We start from the raw sequence: 15,563 nt of genomic DNA, 5'->3' as shown, positions 1-15,563 counted from the left end.
GAATCTCTTCACATAGTGTTCTTCATATTTCACGGTTAAATGTAGAGCCCTATTATGTCCAGATCCTTCCAAGGGTAATTTGATATACCGTGGTTTCGCGGTATAATTAATACTTTTTCCTTAAGTTTAGTGTGTCCAAAAGCCTTTTTTGTGCTAATTTTCATATAAATTTCTCTTTGTTTTGCAGGAAATCTGTCCAAAGCTAATGCGGAGATTTTGAGCGAAGAAATGCAGAAGAGACCACCTACGAAGCTTATGACGGTCCGTCATGCTTGTGACGGTCTATAGGTGGCAGCGTAGTGAAGCTGCTGAAGGAAGATGGGGAAGTCTGACCAAGTGTGGGGTTACGTAGCTTGTGACGGTGCGTCGTGACTAAGACGGTCCGTCCTGAAGGTTCGTCATGAAAATTAGAGAAGTAATCCCAGTACCCCGATTCCAAGAGTTGAAGTGTTTTGAAACGAAGGCCCTCGACGGAACGTTGAGCCTATGATGGTCCATCATACTTGCCGTCGAGGGTGGTGAAGAGAGCAGCAAAAGAAATTGCAGAAGTATGGGACGACGGAGTCCATGACGGTCCATCGTGACCACGCCGATTCGTCCCAAGGTCCGTCTACCCAGCCGCGTTTTGGCAGATTTCCAGCAAAAAGAGTCCTTGTTTAATTAGGTTTTTATTTTTTATAAATAGTTTGAAAAACCTCGTTTTTGAGGTCAGACTCTTAGATTGTTAAACTCCGTATTGGTAAACATTGTATTGTGAGATTCTTGATAATCATTAGATTTTTTGTGAGATTATTGATTACTTTGAGACTCTTGCAAGTGATTTTTGGAGATTAATCAAGCAAACTTTTGGATTTTACTCTTTATCATTGAAGTAAGTACATGAATTCTTATCTAATATATTTGAATATTGTGTTTATGGCTATGAGTAACTAAACTCCATAACTAGGGTTGTGGGAACCATAGGCAAATAATGAGATAAACCCTTACTAAAATAACAATTCTAGAATAGTGTCTTGCATGTATTAATAATTCTTTTGCTTAGAAGTCCTTTTAACGGATGGCCAACGTTAGAACTCGCCTTAATGCTACTTGCTGGACCAAGGAGGTAGATAATAGGAAAAGAATTATTAACATAGATTTAGTGTATACTATCTAATAAGCTAGTATTGATTGGTACGAGGTAATAACTTAGTCAAATATCGAATACGATGCTTAATATGAGGTAAGGATAAGGGTTAGGATAGCAACACACATAGCTGGACCAAGGTGCAGAGTGAGATTTTCTAGATGCCGGACCAAGGATTTAGAAATACATAACTTATCACTTTGCATGCTAGATACTAGGAAAGAATTGTTATAGTTAGAATTATCAAGTTATGAACCTGTGGGGAACACGTAAACCCTAGTTACTTTTATTAATTGATTAAAATCCAATTTTCAAAGCTGTTAAGTGTCTCTTTCAAGTTCGTTATTTATTTTCACTCATTTAGAAATATAAACCCCCTTTTTATGTTTTTACATTCCAAGGAAGTCATTGACCAAACAATAGTAATAACAGGTTGAAGTTAAGTCTAGACTATTTTCCTCGTGGGAACGATCCCAACCTCACTAGTTAGGTTATTTACTTGACACGACCGCTTTACTTCTTATTTGAGAAGTAAGTTTGAGCGTATCAAATTTTGGCGCCGCTGCCGGGGAATCTAGCTTTTAGATTAACTTGAACTTATTACTATAGTTTCGTTGATATTTTCTTAATTTTACTTTGTTTTATTGTTTTTGATTTCTTTTCAGAACTATCCTCCTTGTATGCCAAATACACGGAGAGGAAGAGAACCCTTGTTTTCCTACGATCACGAGTTAGAGCGTACACTGCGCAATATGAATCGAAACTTGGGAATAAATGACGAGGATCCAAACCAGCACATCCCAGTTCCGGTTGATGTTCATGGTCAGATGTTACCCAATGCTCTGGGTGAAAATTAACAGAGGGGACAAAATCCGGTTCCACAACCCCAGGCATACTACATAGGGTATAATAACATAGCATACTCGGATGGGCCACTTGTCTTGCCCCCTCTACCTACAGGCCACACGTTTGTGGTAACTAGTAGCCTGATGCAAATGCTCACTGCCAGAGGTTTGTTTTCAGGTCTACCTTCTGAGAATCCACATGCCCATATAGCTAAGGTAAGGGCAGCGTGTAAAAGTTGTCTGGGGAGGCCTGATTTTGATCTAGATGTAATAGGGCTCAGAGTGTTTCCTCTCTCACTTACGAGAGATGCTGCTATATGGTTTACTGAGCTCCCATACAACTCAATCTTCACTTGGAACCAATTAAGAGATGTTTTCTTAGCACGCTACTATCCGGTCTCCAAGAAACTAAACCACAAAGACAGAGTGAACAACTTTATTGCACTACCACGAGAGTCAGTTAGTTGTTCTTGGTATAGACTCACCTCATTCTTGAGAAGTGTTCCAAATCACCGTATAGATAATGAGTCACTGAAGGAATACTTCTATCGGGGACAGGATGATAACAATAAAGCGGTATTGGACACTATAGCAGGTGGATCTTATGGGCAATGTCCGTATGCTGAGATTGCCAAAAAATTAGAGAAAATCTCCCGAAATAATAAAGCATGGAGTACTAGGAAGTCTGATACAAGGAGAAACACCTTCGTAGTACAGTCCACTCAAAACCCAGCCACAGATGAGATTTGTGAAGAAATGGCTCAGATGAGAACTGAGCTTGGGTTGGTACTAAAACATGTCACAGGGGGTGCAGAAAAGATAAATGCACTTGACTACTTGGCTAAACCACCACCTCCTAATGATGAGTGCTATTATGCTGAGGACACTTATGCAGTAAATGAGCAGACGGGGTGTTTCAGACCAAGCGCCCAAGGCTCAAATCAGGATAATTGGCGCCAATGTCAAGGGAACCAAGGTCGGAACTATGGTAACTACAACCGTGAGGGTCATTATGTCTGAGATGGAAACTACAACCGCGACAACAACTTTAACAGGGGTAACTATGCTAATAGAAACGACAGAAATGGGTCCAATGTCCCTCCTCAAAATCGTGAAGTTACTCCTAGGGATGTTGGAGATAGTATGGTGCGAGCTGAGGTTATGTTGCAAAATATAATGAGGAGGTTCGATGCTAGTGATGAGCACATTAAAGAGTTGAGGTATGATTTAGCTAGTATTGGGCAAAAGGTTGATACACATGCAATTTCGATTAAGCAGATCGAGTTGCAAACAGCCCAATTATCTGCGAGAGTGAACACACGGCAACAGCGGCACTCTTTCTAGCAACACTGTCCAAAACCCAATGAATGATGCGCACTGTATGGCAATCACTACTCGGGGTGGTAAGCAAACCATTGACCCACCTATGCCATCTACTGAGGAAAATGTAAGAAAGGATAATGATAATGTGGTAAAGGGTAGTGGTGAAGCAGAGGAAAGTAATGGAAAAGATGCAGAAGTACCTATCAAGGTAATTCCCATGCCTAGGCCACCACCACCCTTCCCTCAGAAATTAGTGAAAAATACCGAGGATGGTAAATACCGGCAATTCATAACAATCTTGAAGCAACTTTCTATCAATGTCCCTTAGGTAAAAGTTTTAGAACAAATGCCCGGTTACGCCAAATTTATGAAAGATCTGGTCACCAAGAAAAAGTCGGTCACTTTCGAGGATGATGATAGACTGCAGCATTGTAGTGCTATTGCTACAAGATCCCTCGTACAAAAGAAAGAAGATCCTGGTGCGTTCACTATTCCTTGTACAGTTGGGTCATTACATTTTGCGAAAGCATTATGTGATCTAGGGGCAAGCATAAATCTCATGCCCCTCTCAATTTACAAGAATTGGATTTGGGGGATCCAAAACCCACTGCGATGCAGCTACTGATGGCTGATCGGACAGTGAAACGGCCTATAGGGATACTCCATGATGTGCTAGTAAAAGTGGAGTCATTCATCTTTCCGACTGATTTTGTTATTCTTGATTGTGAGGTCAATTTTGAAGTGCCTATTATTCTTGGGAGGTCATTCCTTGCTACAGGTAGAGCATTAGTTGATATGGAGAAGGGATAGATGACATTTTGGTTGAATAATGAAGAAGCGACCTTCAACATTTGTAGGACCACGAGGCAGAGTGGTGAGCTCCAATCGGTATCTGCCATATCCCACAAAGAAAAGATGAAGAAGAATAGTGAACAGAAAAATGCAAAACAAGAGTTGATGGTTGGGGATTTGTTGCTTGTAGACAGTTCTGGGGTGCCTTGTCTTCCGGGCAAGATCAAGTCCAAATGGACTGGCCCTTACTTTATTACCCAAGTATTCCCTCATGGAGCAGTTGAGTTAAAAGCCAAGGAGGGAGTGCGGTTTAAGAGGAATAGAGATAGAATAAAGCTCTATTTTGGGCATAAAGCATCAGGGAATGAAGTGATAGAGGCATACCATCTTGATGAAGTCTGAGTAATCAAGGGTCCCCAGTCGTGCCGCAACATTAAATCAGGCGCTTGTTGGGAGGAAACCCAATACTTATAGTCTTTTTAGTAATGGTAGCATTTTCTACTAATGGGTTGTAAATTTGCAGGCACATCACCAGGAAATTCTTCAGAAGATCACTCTGAAACAGTCAGCAACGGACACATGCGACGGACCGTCGTGCTCTCGATGGTCCGTCCTGCACAACCGTGCTGGTTGTCAGAGACCATATTCCTAAAGGTCTCTCACATTTCCTAAGGGTCCTCCAACGGACATCTACGATGGACCATCATACTCTCGACGGTTCGTCCTGCATAAACGTCATGGTGGTCAGAGACCCCTCTCTTAAGGGTATCCATTTTTTTTAAGTGTCCCACGACGGACATCGACGACGGATCGTCATAATCACAACGGTTAGTGTTGATTGTCGGCGCTTTGCGCCCCAGGTTTGCTTCACCTACCACTCTTGTATTTCAATTTTTTTATGCATTAGGGACAATTGCATGTTTTTTTGTTGGGGGTGGGTTAAATGGAAAGTGAGTGTTAGGGTGAAGTCTGAGTAGCCCAATTCACTATCCTCTTTTGGGGTTTTCTTGCTTGTGTTCTTTTTCCCCAAAAGACTGATTACTTTTTCTGTTGAACCGGCATGTTTATATCTTTTGTACATAGTTTAAGTCTGAAGCATGATGGGTAAAATGATATCCTGATAAACTGGAAAATGATGCATGACTAGGCATAGTAACTGATAATTGTGTGGCTCTAAGCATGACATAGAGTTACACCATTGCATTACCCTAAGTCTTAAATTCGAACTAGGTGTCTGATAATCTGGTATAGTGATGAGATGTCAAGTGAGTGTCAGGAAAATTCGAATAAGTCCACTATTGGTATTGAGCTAGAACTTGCCTGGTTAGTCCTACTAAAAGTAAGCTGTAATAGACAATTAGGAAAGGATCATAGGCCCTTATTCATTATAGCCCATTTCTAGCCTAAATAAAAGAAACCAAATGAAATTTATCCTTCTTTGATGCAAATAATCTGAGTTTAAAATTAGACCTTTCTTTTTCACCCCAACTGATCTTTTCTAGGAACAATGTGTTGGCCCTGGTCCCTCCTTGGACATGTGTACCTCAGCTTATGCCAAAAGCATAAGTTGAGGGTGGCTAATGCAGTAAACAACCTTCATTATGGACCTGACCCAATTTTGGGTATTGTGTACCTTGACTCATGGCAAAGCCATGAGTTGAGGGTGGCTATTATGAGGAATGCTCTGGAAAGGGGGGTTGAAAGAACAAAGAGAGAGAAAGAACAAAAGTAAAGTGACTCAAGAATTAGTTGAAAGAAAAGTAAAGAAAAAAAATACACAAGAAATACAATCAAGAAAAGAAGAGAGTCACTTACACAAATGATGAAAGAAGAGAAAAAAAAGGTAAAAGAATATGAGAAACTGGGCGAGATAAAATGATAGAAAGTGGAAGGGTTAGCCGATATGTCAAAGAGGGCAAAACGTCACTAAAGTATACCTAAATACACCCTACCTGACCCTGAGCCTATGATCCTAGCTAAGAAAGTTCTATCGTGATCCTAATGGTTGTATAGAGAACTTAAGGTAGTGAAAATAAGGGCAAGCTTATGGCAATAGGTATGAATGAGTGTGACTTCGTTCTGAGAGCGAGTATTGAAAAGTAATCCTTATACTCGAACTAAAATCATTGTGTGAAAAATAAGGATTTTGTTTTAAAGTGAGGACACTAGTTGCAATACCGGAATTGTTAGCACCTCGGTGAGAAATTGAAGAGGATAGGTGTTAATGCATGATAAGTTTGTGTCATGTTCTGATCCCACAAAATTCAAGCCTAATAGTGATAGCATGCATAGATTTGATGATATTAATCGGGATTGATAGCCAAATGATTGAAAAGGATAAAACATGGATACTATTGTACAAAGATTGCGTAGTGAGTCATAGTGCGTCGCTTGAGGACAAACAACGAATTTAAGTCGAGGGTGTTGATATATCATGGTTTCATGGTATAATTAATACTTTTTCCATAAGTTTAGTGTGTCCAAAAGCCTTTCTTGTGCTAATTTTTATATAAGTTTTTCTTTGTTTTGCAGGAAATCTATCCAAAGCTGAATACGGAGATTTTGAGCGAAGAAATGCAGAAGAGACCACCTACGGAGCTTATGACGGTTCGTCGTGCTTGTGACGGTCCGTAGGTGGCAGCGTAGTGAAGCTGCTGAAGGAAGATGGGGAAGTCTGACCAAGTATGGGGTTACGTAGCTTGTGACGGTCCGTCATGTCTATGATGGTCCGTCCTGAAGGTTCGTCATGAAGATCAGAGAAGTAATCTCAGTACCCAGATTCCAAGAGTTGAAGTGTTTTGAAACGAAGACCCTCGACGGAACGTTGAGCCTATGACAGTCCATCATACTTGCCGTCGAGGGTGGTGAAGATAGCAGAAGAAGAAATTGCAGAAGTATTGGACGACGGAGTCCATGACGGTCCATCGCGACCACGACGATTCGTCGCGAGGTCCGTCGACCCAGCCGTGTTTTGGCAGATTTCCAGCAAACAGATTCCTTGTTTAATTAGGTTTTTATTTTTTATAAATAGTTTGAAAAACCTCGTTTTTTTTGTTAGACTCTTAGATTGTTAAACTCCGTATTGTGAGATTCTTGATAATAATTAGACTTTTTGTGAGATTATTGATTACTTTGAGATTCTTGCAAGTGATTTTTGGAGATTAATCAAACATACTTTTGGATTTTATTCTTTCTCATTGAAGTAAGTACATGAATTCTTATCTACTATATTTAAATATTGTGTTTATGGCTATGAGTAACTAAACTCCATAACTAGGGTTGTGGGAACCATAGGCAAATAATGAGATAAACCCTAACTAAAATAACAATTCTAGAATAATGTCTTGCATGTATTAATAATTCTTTCGCTTAGAAGTCCTTTTAACGGATGGCCAACGTTAGAACTCGCGTTAATGCTACTTGCCGGACCAAGGAGGTAGATAATAGGAAAAGAATTATTAACATAGATTTAGTGTATACTATCTAATAGGCTAGTATTGATTAGTACGAGGTAATAACTTAGTAAAATATCGAAAACGATGCTTAATATGAGGTAAGGATAAGGGTTAGGATAGCAACACACGTAGCCGGACCAAGGTGCGGAGTGAGATTTTCTAGATGCCGGACCAAGGATTTAGAAATACATAACTTATCACTTTGCATGCAAAATACTAGGAAAAAATTGTTATAGTTAGAGTTATCAAGTTATGAACCTGTGGGGAACACGTAAACCCTAGTTACTTTGGTTAATTGATTAAAATCCAACGGTCAAAGCTGTTAAGTGCCTCTTTCAAGTTCGTTATTTATTTTCACTCATTTAGAAATATAAACCCCCTTTTTATGTTTTTACTTTCCAAGGAAGTCATTGACCAAACAATAGTAATAACAGGTTGAAGTTAAGTCTAGACTATTTTCCTCGTGGGAACGATCCCAACCTCACTAGTTGGGTTATTTACTTGAAACGACCGCTTTACTTCTTATTTGAGAAGTAAGTTTGAGCGTATCATAATTCATCATCAGTGAAAGTGATTCTACTTACCTCAAAAATTCAATTGACCATCTTTTCCAAGTGACCTACTGTAATATTTTCTGATATATGTGCCTCATTCAAAATTCTGGTCAACACTTCACGATATTCTTTAGAATGTATGAGTAATGACAATAAAGAGATTTCAGCAGGCATTTTCCTCAACTGATCTATAACAGAATAATCTTCAGCTTTCATCTTTTTTAGAAACTCGTCAGCATCTTCCTCAGTGACTGGTTTTTTCATCGGCAACTGATTTTCTTTGATTTGTTTGTCCCTCTTTAATTCTTAAGGAGCATAACATCTTCCGGAATGAGTTAAGACTCTTGTTTCATTTGTTTATTTGACAATCTCCTTTCCCTTGTGAGTAACGACGACTTTGTTGTAGTTCCACGGAACCGCCTTGGTGTTTGTGATCGGAAGTTGTGCTGCAATTTGTATCACAACTGGCTCTTTCATACTTTCTTGATTTTTATCAAATGTTGAAAATTTACCAGGAATGTAGCATCTTGGTCCATTCAACGGTACATCTCCTCTTTTTATAGATTCAGGGACATACAACACTAGCTTCCTCGAGTTCCCAAAATTCGAATGTGCACCTTTAACAATTATTGGTGCCCTTTGTATGGATTCTAAAACCATACTAGACTCTTCTTTTGAAACCTTGCTTTACACTTTTGTTCTACTTGTTTTCTCATAATATTCAAAAATGTCAACCATCCCCACAACACGTTCATTATTATGAGGAGGGAGTGGGTTATTGGTATCATTTAGTGCTCCTCATTGTGTACCTCGATTACCTTATCCTTGATTAAATTCTCAATGACTCTTTTTAGGGTCCAACGTTTCTCTGTGCTATGACCTGGAACGTTAGCGTGATACTCGCATATAACAGTTGGATCAAAACCTCTTGCATTTGGATTGACAACGTACGGATTGACAGGTTCAACCAGTCTCAATTGTATTAATTTCCGTAACATACTCGTATACGATTCTCCAATTGGAGTAAAATTTTCTTTTCGACCTTGTTCTCTCGTATAGTTTGTCTGAGGATGTGGATTGTATGGCGCCTGGAAATTTTGTTGTTGGGGGCGAGAAATTTGTGGGGCAGGCCCCAGTAATTTTTGGCACGAAGGTGGTCGTACATATGCCTGAGTATTGAGAACTGCATATTGGGACAGATAATAATGCTAAGGAGAATTATATTGTTCTTGTTGGACTTGACCATAAGGATTGTTCATGCCCATTTGAACACCTCTTGATCGAGATACCGTCATGGACCCTTCCTCCTTCTTTTTGGATTGGTAAAATTATCGGATACACTTTGTATTGCTTGTGTGGTATCTCTAATGGCTGCTTGACTTACAATCTTACCCGACTTTATGCCATTCCCCTACCATTTCTCCGATCTTAATCACTTCGACAAAAGGCTTGCCCATTGCGGTGAGAAGATACTGAAAGTAGTTAGGTTCTTGAGCCTGTAGAAAAACATCAATTAACTAATAGTCTTTCATCGGCGGTTTGACTCTAGCTTCCTGCTCCCTCCATCTTATGTCATATTCCCTAGAACTTTCTGATGGCTTTTTTTTCATATTAGCTAGGGAATTGCGATCGGGAATAATATTGATATTGTATTGAAATTGTTGGACAAAATCTTGTGCCATATTATCCCAAACGTGCCAATGATAAATGTCCTGATCAATAAACCATTGTGATGCTATGCCCGTTAAACTCTCTCCAAAGTAAGCCATAAGAAGTTCTTCTTTTCCTACGGCTCCTCTCAACTAATTACAGAATCTTGTCAAATGAGCCACTGAATTTCCATGACTATTATATTTATCAAACTTTAAAGTTTTGAACCCTAGAGGAAAGTGAACATCTGGAAACATGCATAAGTCCTTAAATGAGACACTTTTGTGTCCTCCCAGACCTTGCATATTCCTTTTGTTTTGTTCCAAACTCCTCATTTTCCTTTGCAATTTCTTCATGTTCCTCATTCTTAATGTCTTTCTCAACTTCAATCGGAGAACCGTACTGGTGGTGGTAAAAGTTAGGAACATTGAAAGTTAATTTAGGGGCATGACCTTGGTCGTATTGATATTTGAGTATAGGGTCATCATTAGATTTTTGTACCAATGTCGATTGAGGAATTGTATTAGTTTGGACAGTAGGCATGAAAAGTGGACTAAGGAAGTTCCGGAAGTATTAGATGTGTCAATGTAGGGTCCAAACCCATGTGGATAAACTAGGTCACTTGTTGAGACTTGGATGGGGAATGGCATATTCGCATTCAAATATTCTCGAATTGAAGGCGGAGCAGCTTGCCCATTAATTCAAGCTTCGTACATTTCGGTCATCTGTTGTCTTAACATTTTCACCTCTTCTATAGGTATCGATTCTTGCACAACCATTTGGGTTTGTGCGTCTTCATTTTCTGACTCTGTTCCGTCTTTACGTGTCATTTTTTCTTTCCCTTTTGATCTTGTGTTATATTGATGAGATGCCATCTCTCTTCACAAACCAACCACCTTTTAAACTCTCTAAATTCTCATATATATTAAAAAAACATATGTTAGGATTCAACATATTGAGGACATTAAATTCACGTTGTATGTTATGCACCTAGATTTTCATATGTCTATAATGTGTTTTGGAAGACTTTTATGTTTCATCCCGGCTTTGGACGACTTGCTTATGTCATTTGGTCCCCTACTTTGCTTTCTTGAATAATTTAAATGCATTTTGATCGAACCTGTTAAAGGTTCCCTACATATCATGTTTGAACATGAATCAGATTATCACGTAGTTCATGTGGATAAATTTCTTTCAAAAGAAAAATACGACATTTATTTAACTTTAAAATGAAAATACCATTCAAATCAAAATGACCAAAATAAAAACATCAAAGTACCTAAGATTAAACCAAAATTTGACGAACTAAAAAGAAAAAAAAGAAAAAAGAAAATCCATCTCCGACATTTCTTGATCATCAATTTCCCCCTAGGCTAGAGTAGACCTTGAACAAAGCTTTCGGCAGATGTGGGGCTAATGCACGCGCCTCTCGACCCAGGCTCTCATCACTTCGATGGAGATGACCACCATAAACATCAATCAAGCTCTCTGTCAACTGAAGCACTTGTCCTTTTGCCTCCTTCATATTCTCGTGACAATTCTGCAAATTCAGTAGTGACAACTGCATCACTCATATGCTCTTCATGTGCTTGAAGCTCTTCAATTCGGTTATGAAATTCTTCACGCTCTTCCATCTATTGATTTCTTTCTATCACCAATTCTGCTTGGTACAATGTGAAACGGTTTGCAATGTCCCTTTCTCGTCCCATAGAGGCTTTTAATTGATTTTGTAACCTAGCTTGCGCACGTATTAAGAGGATTTTTTCTTTCTTATATTCTTCCTCCTGTTGCTCCATATCACCTTTGACAATGCCCAAATCTTCATGTAGGGTTCGAATAGTAGATAGATGCTTCTTTTCAACCTTTTCTCAATCAATGTAACTCTTTCCTCGAATATTGCATCATGTCGAGACAACTCTTCTTTAACATTTTTTAGTTCATTGCTTAGGATATCTAAAGTAGACATATACTTTCTTTCCACCTCGAGTTGGGCCTCCTTGATTCTTACTTCAATTTCCTCTTCTCGATCTATGATTTCTCGCGCTGATCCTTCGGGCATTATTTTGAGAGGGGCTTGATCAAACAACCAATGGAGGTATAAGGGGTCAACTTCTCCTTCAACACGATCATCAACCATACTTTTTGAACTTAAAGTTCAACTACCACCCCAAATCTTGAGCTTTTAATTCTAGATCTCGATCTTCAAATGCTACCTCCCACACAAAATTCTGTGTATCCTCGGCTTTAGGTAAAATTTGTTTTTGTCCTATTTAGCGTAAAACTCGGAGGGATATGTATGGTTGGAACCCGCGAAGGCCTGTCAAAATGAAGAATGGACTATAGGAAGACATAAAAATTACCTCACTAGCAGGAAACCAATGATAGTTTCATGTAATTCTAGATGCCATCAATTCAAGAAGATAATGTCTCCATGCTTTGACACCTTTTGGCAATTTGTCTCCTAATTCTTTCATCCTTTCTGGGTGGCTCAAAATATAATTCGTCAAATCGGATTTGAAATCTTCGCAAAACAATGGCGATATAGGTGCTCTAAAAACCACATTAGCAATAAAATGCTACAACCTTCAAAAAATCGCCCTTCTCTCTACATTTAGTCAAAGCACGATAAATATCAGCCAACATCATCGGCAATATATTGGATTTTCTTTTCTTTATCATAACAGTGACTATTCCTGACAGGCGAATATCGATTTTTTTATCTTTCCTTGAAAAAACCATAGCTCCCAAGAATGCTACCAAAAATGCTTCTTTTCTATGTTTTTCCCAAGTAGGGAGGTGTTTTCCATTTTTAAGTTATTTCCCATAGCTTGAAAATTCTTCCTTCTTTCCATATCTTGAGTACAAGAATTTCAAAAAAAAACCATTATCAAAACACTCCTTATGAGGTGGATGATGTGCATCTGTTCTAGGAATTTACCTTTGCTGACACTCTTAGGGGCTATCAGTGTTTTAGTTCGAAGATCCTGGCCTAAGCCTGTGAAACCGCCCAATTCTTCTAATGTAGGCATCAACTCAAAATCACTTAATCAAAACACATTATTTGTGGAATCCTAAAACGGAATTAAAGCCTCGATCAAACCTCTGTCAGGACTAAATCTCATGATATCTTTAAGGAAACCATGATGTTTGAACTTTGGGGGATCATTAACTATTTCGACTAGTTCATCCCTTGGTCTTTTATCACACCTCATAGATCTCATGATTACCAGGTGGAGAAAAAGAAAATTGTGATTTTTAAAATCAACTTTAATTGTGAAATTTTGATAATTCAAAATTATTTATTGAAGTAGTTAAAAAAATGGTTCGAGATGTGTAAAGTGATCATTGATTCAAGTTGTTTTTGAAAAGAATGACCAGATAAAGAGACAATTTTGATAAAAAAAAAAGAGAAAGAAAAATAAAAGAATGTGTATATGTACAATTCAAGAGACATATATACATATATTATTCTATTTATCATTTATTATTATTTTAATAAAAGCGAAAATAAATTGAAGATTAGGTGTGTATGTATATATATGTGTATTAATTTGTTTATTTTGAATCATTGGTTGAAAATGGGTAGAAAATAGATATTTATTTCTTTAGTCGATTATCCTTAAGCCGGTCAACATTTTGTTACAGTCTTCACATGTTGCAACAAGTAGCACAAAAATGCACATGATGGTCTCACGAAAAAGTACCTATCCTAGTCAGATTGGGCCCCTATGCCAAATCTCGCTAACTTACATGCACATGATGCAAATAAATCGGAACCTAGTAAGGATATCATGTCTGAAAGTTTCAATTCTACTAAGGTTTAACTTGTGGAGAAAAGATATCTAGACTGGATGTAAAACGAGCGGGCAACTCGAGTCAGGGAGTAGCTACGTACCGGTAACAGCGTTTTTCGGCTTTGTGCATGGATGCTCCCATCCTATACATATTAAACTGAAAGTCCTTCACCATGGATCGAAGATCCACTGGCTATCTTGATAGAAGCGGGGTGCGCAGTCACAATTCCCATATTATTATAATCGAAGACTCAAAATGGTTCATGAGAGAAGACAGTGATAATCCAATTCAAATATTATCAAAACATTAAATAAATAAACAATTAGCATATTAAGTTAAATAAATACAATATCCAAAAGAGTAAATATATAAATCATAGTCATACATAAATCAATATTTAAAAACTCAAATTCTAGTTAGTGATCCTCAGCGGAGTCGACATCTGCACTCCCCTTTTTTTTCTCTAAAAATTTTTTGATTTTTTATTCGTTTTGAAAGAAAAGAGTTTTTCCAACTAAAATGACATTTTGAAAACGTATAATTATTATTCAGAGTCGCCAATTGGAATTGAGTTTTGTTGTTCCAAGTCACCTTATTTAAATCACTATTCAAAAGGAAATTTACCTCTATTTTATTGGTCTACGAACTAGAAATTTGGATAAGGAATTCTGTTGACCGAGGGGAAGGTGTTAGGCACTCATAGGGTCCCGTGGTTCTAGCACGGTCGCTTTATTGACTTTAGTATGACTTAACTTAATTTTTGGATATTATATTATTAAATTAATAATAAAATTATTATTTACCCTCAGATTTATTTTAAACTTATACTTATTTGAAATTGGCTTATTTATTTTAAATGGTTTTAAATTTTTTTCGCTGTGCATCCATTAATTTTAAACTTGAAACATCTCTCTCTGTGTGTGTGTGTGTGTGTGTATATATATATATATATATATATATATATTCTATTATTTTTTCCTTCTTTTTTTTCTTTTTTTCGCTATTTATTTTTTTTGTTTAGTTTTGTTTTATGCTTTCTTATTTTTTATATATTTATTTATTTATTATTCTTTTGTTCTCTTTATACAATTTCTCAAATTTTACCCTTTTTTATTAAAAATATTAATAGTAATTATTACTATTTTATCGTGAATCTCTCTAGATGAAATTTACAATTCTACTTAGATAACAAAAAAATTACTAATTATTTATATATCCTAATCTAACAAGTTTATAAATTTATTTATTTATTAGTGAAAACTAGGCTATAGAAAAACATTAACTATTCAATTACAAAATCAATTAAATTGCATCTACGAGTTTAGACAATAATAATAATAATACAAAAATGTATGATACATATTTTATTTCATATTATTTTTTAGCAAGACACATATTTTATTCCGTTTTCCTAATCATTCATAAATTCTAAAAATATTTTTAAAAAAACCACAACATGCATCAAATATTGATCCTATTCAAAAAAAAACTTCAGATTATTATTATAAGCATCAAATTTTCATACAACATTCCATTTAATTAATTCGAGAATTTAGAGTTACCTCGATGCGAAAATGGTTACCACAAAAACAACTGCTACGATCTACTGATTTTCAAAGTTAATAGTTTTTAATTAACTTTAAAGAGCCACAAGATCAAAACCGCGAACAAAACCTCAGATTATAAGATACAACTCACTTTTTAACTCTTTTTGTTTGCTCTATATCTCTCTCTATATTTTTCAACTGAACGTGTCTTTTATTATAATTTTGGCTGAGAGTCTGGCGCTAATTAAAGGAACGTAATAGAGTGAGATTAGGATTTAATTTGAAAATTAGTTGAGAAAATTGGGGTTGAGATAAGAATATAAAATAAATAAATAATAAAAAAATAACAAAATAAAAATAAATAAATAAAATGTGTGAATTTTTTAAGAGAAACGTCCAAAAGAGAGAGAGAAAAAAATAAAAATAAAAAATAAATAAATGGGATGAGATTTTTTAGTAAAATAAGTTAGGAAGTT

This window comes from Solanum lycopersicum, chromosome 11, assembly GCF_036512215.1.
Source record: "Solanum lycopersicum chromosome 11, SLM_r2.1".
NCBI classification, from domain to species: Eukaryota; Viridiplantae; Streptophyta; class Magnoliopsida; order Solanales; family Solanaceae; genus Solanum; species Solanum lycopersicum.
This window is presented reverse-complemented; position numbering follows the sequence as displayed.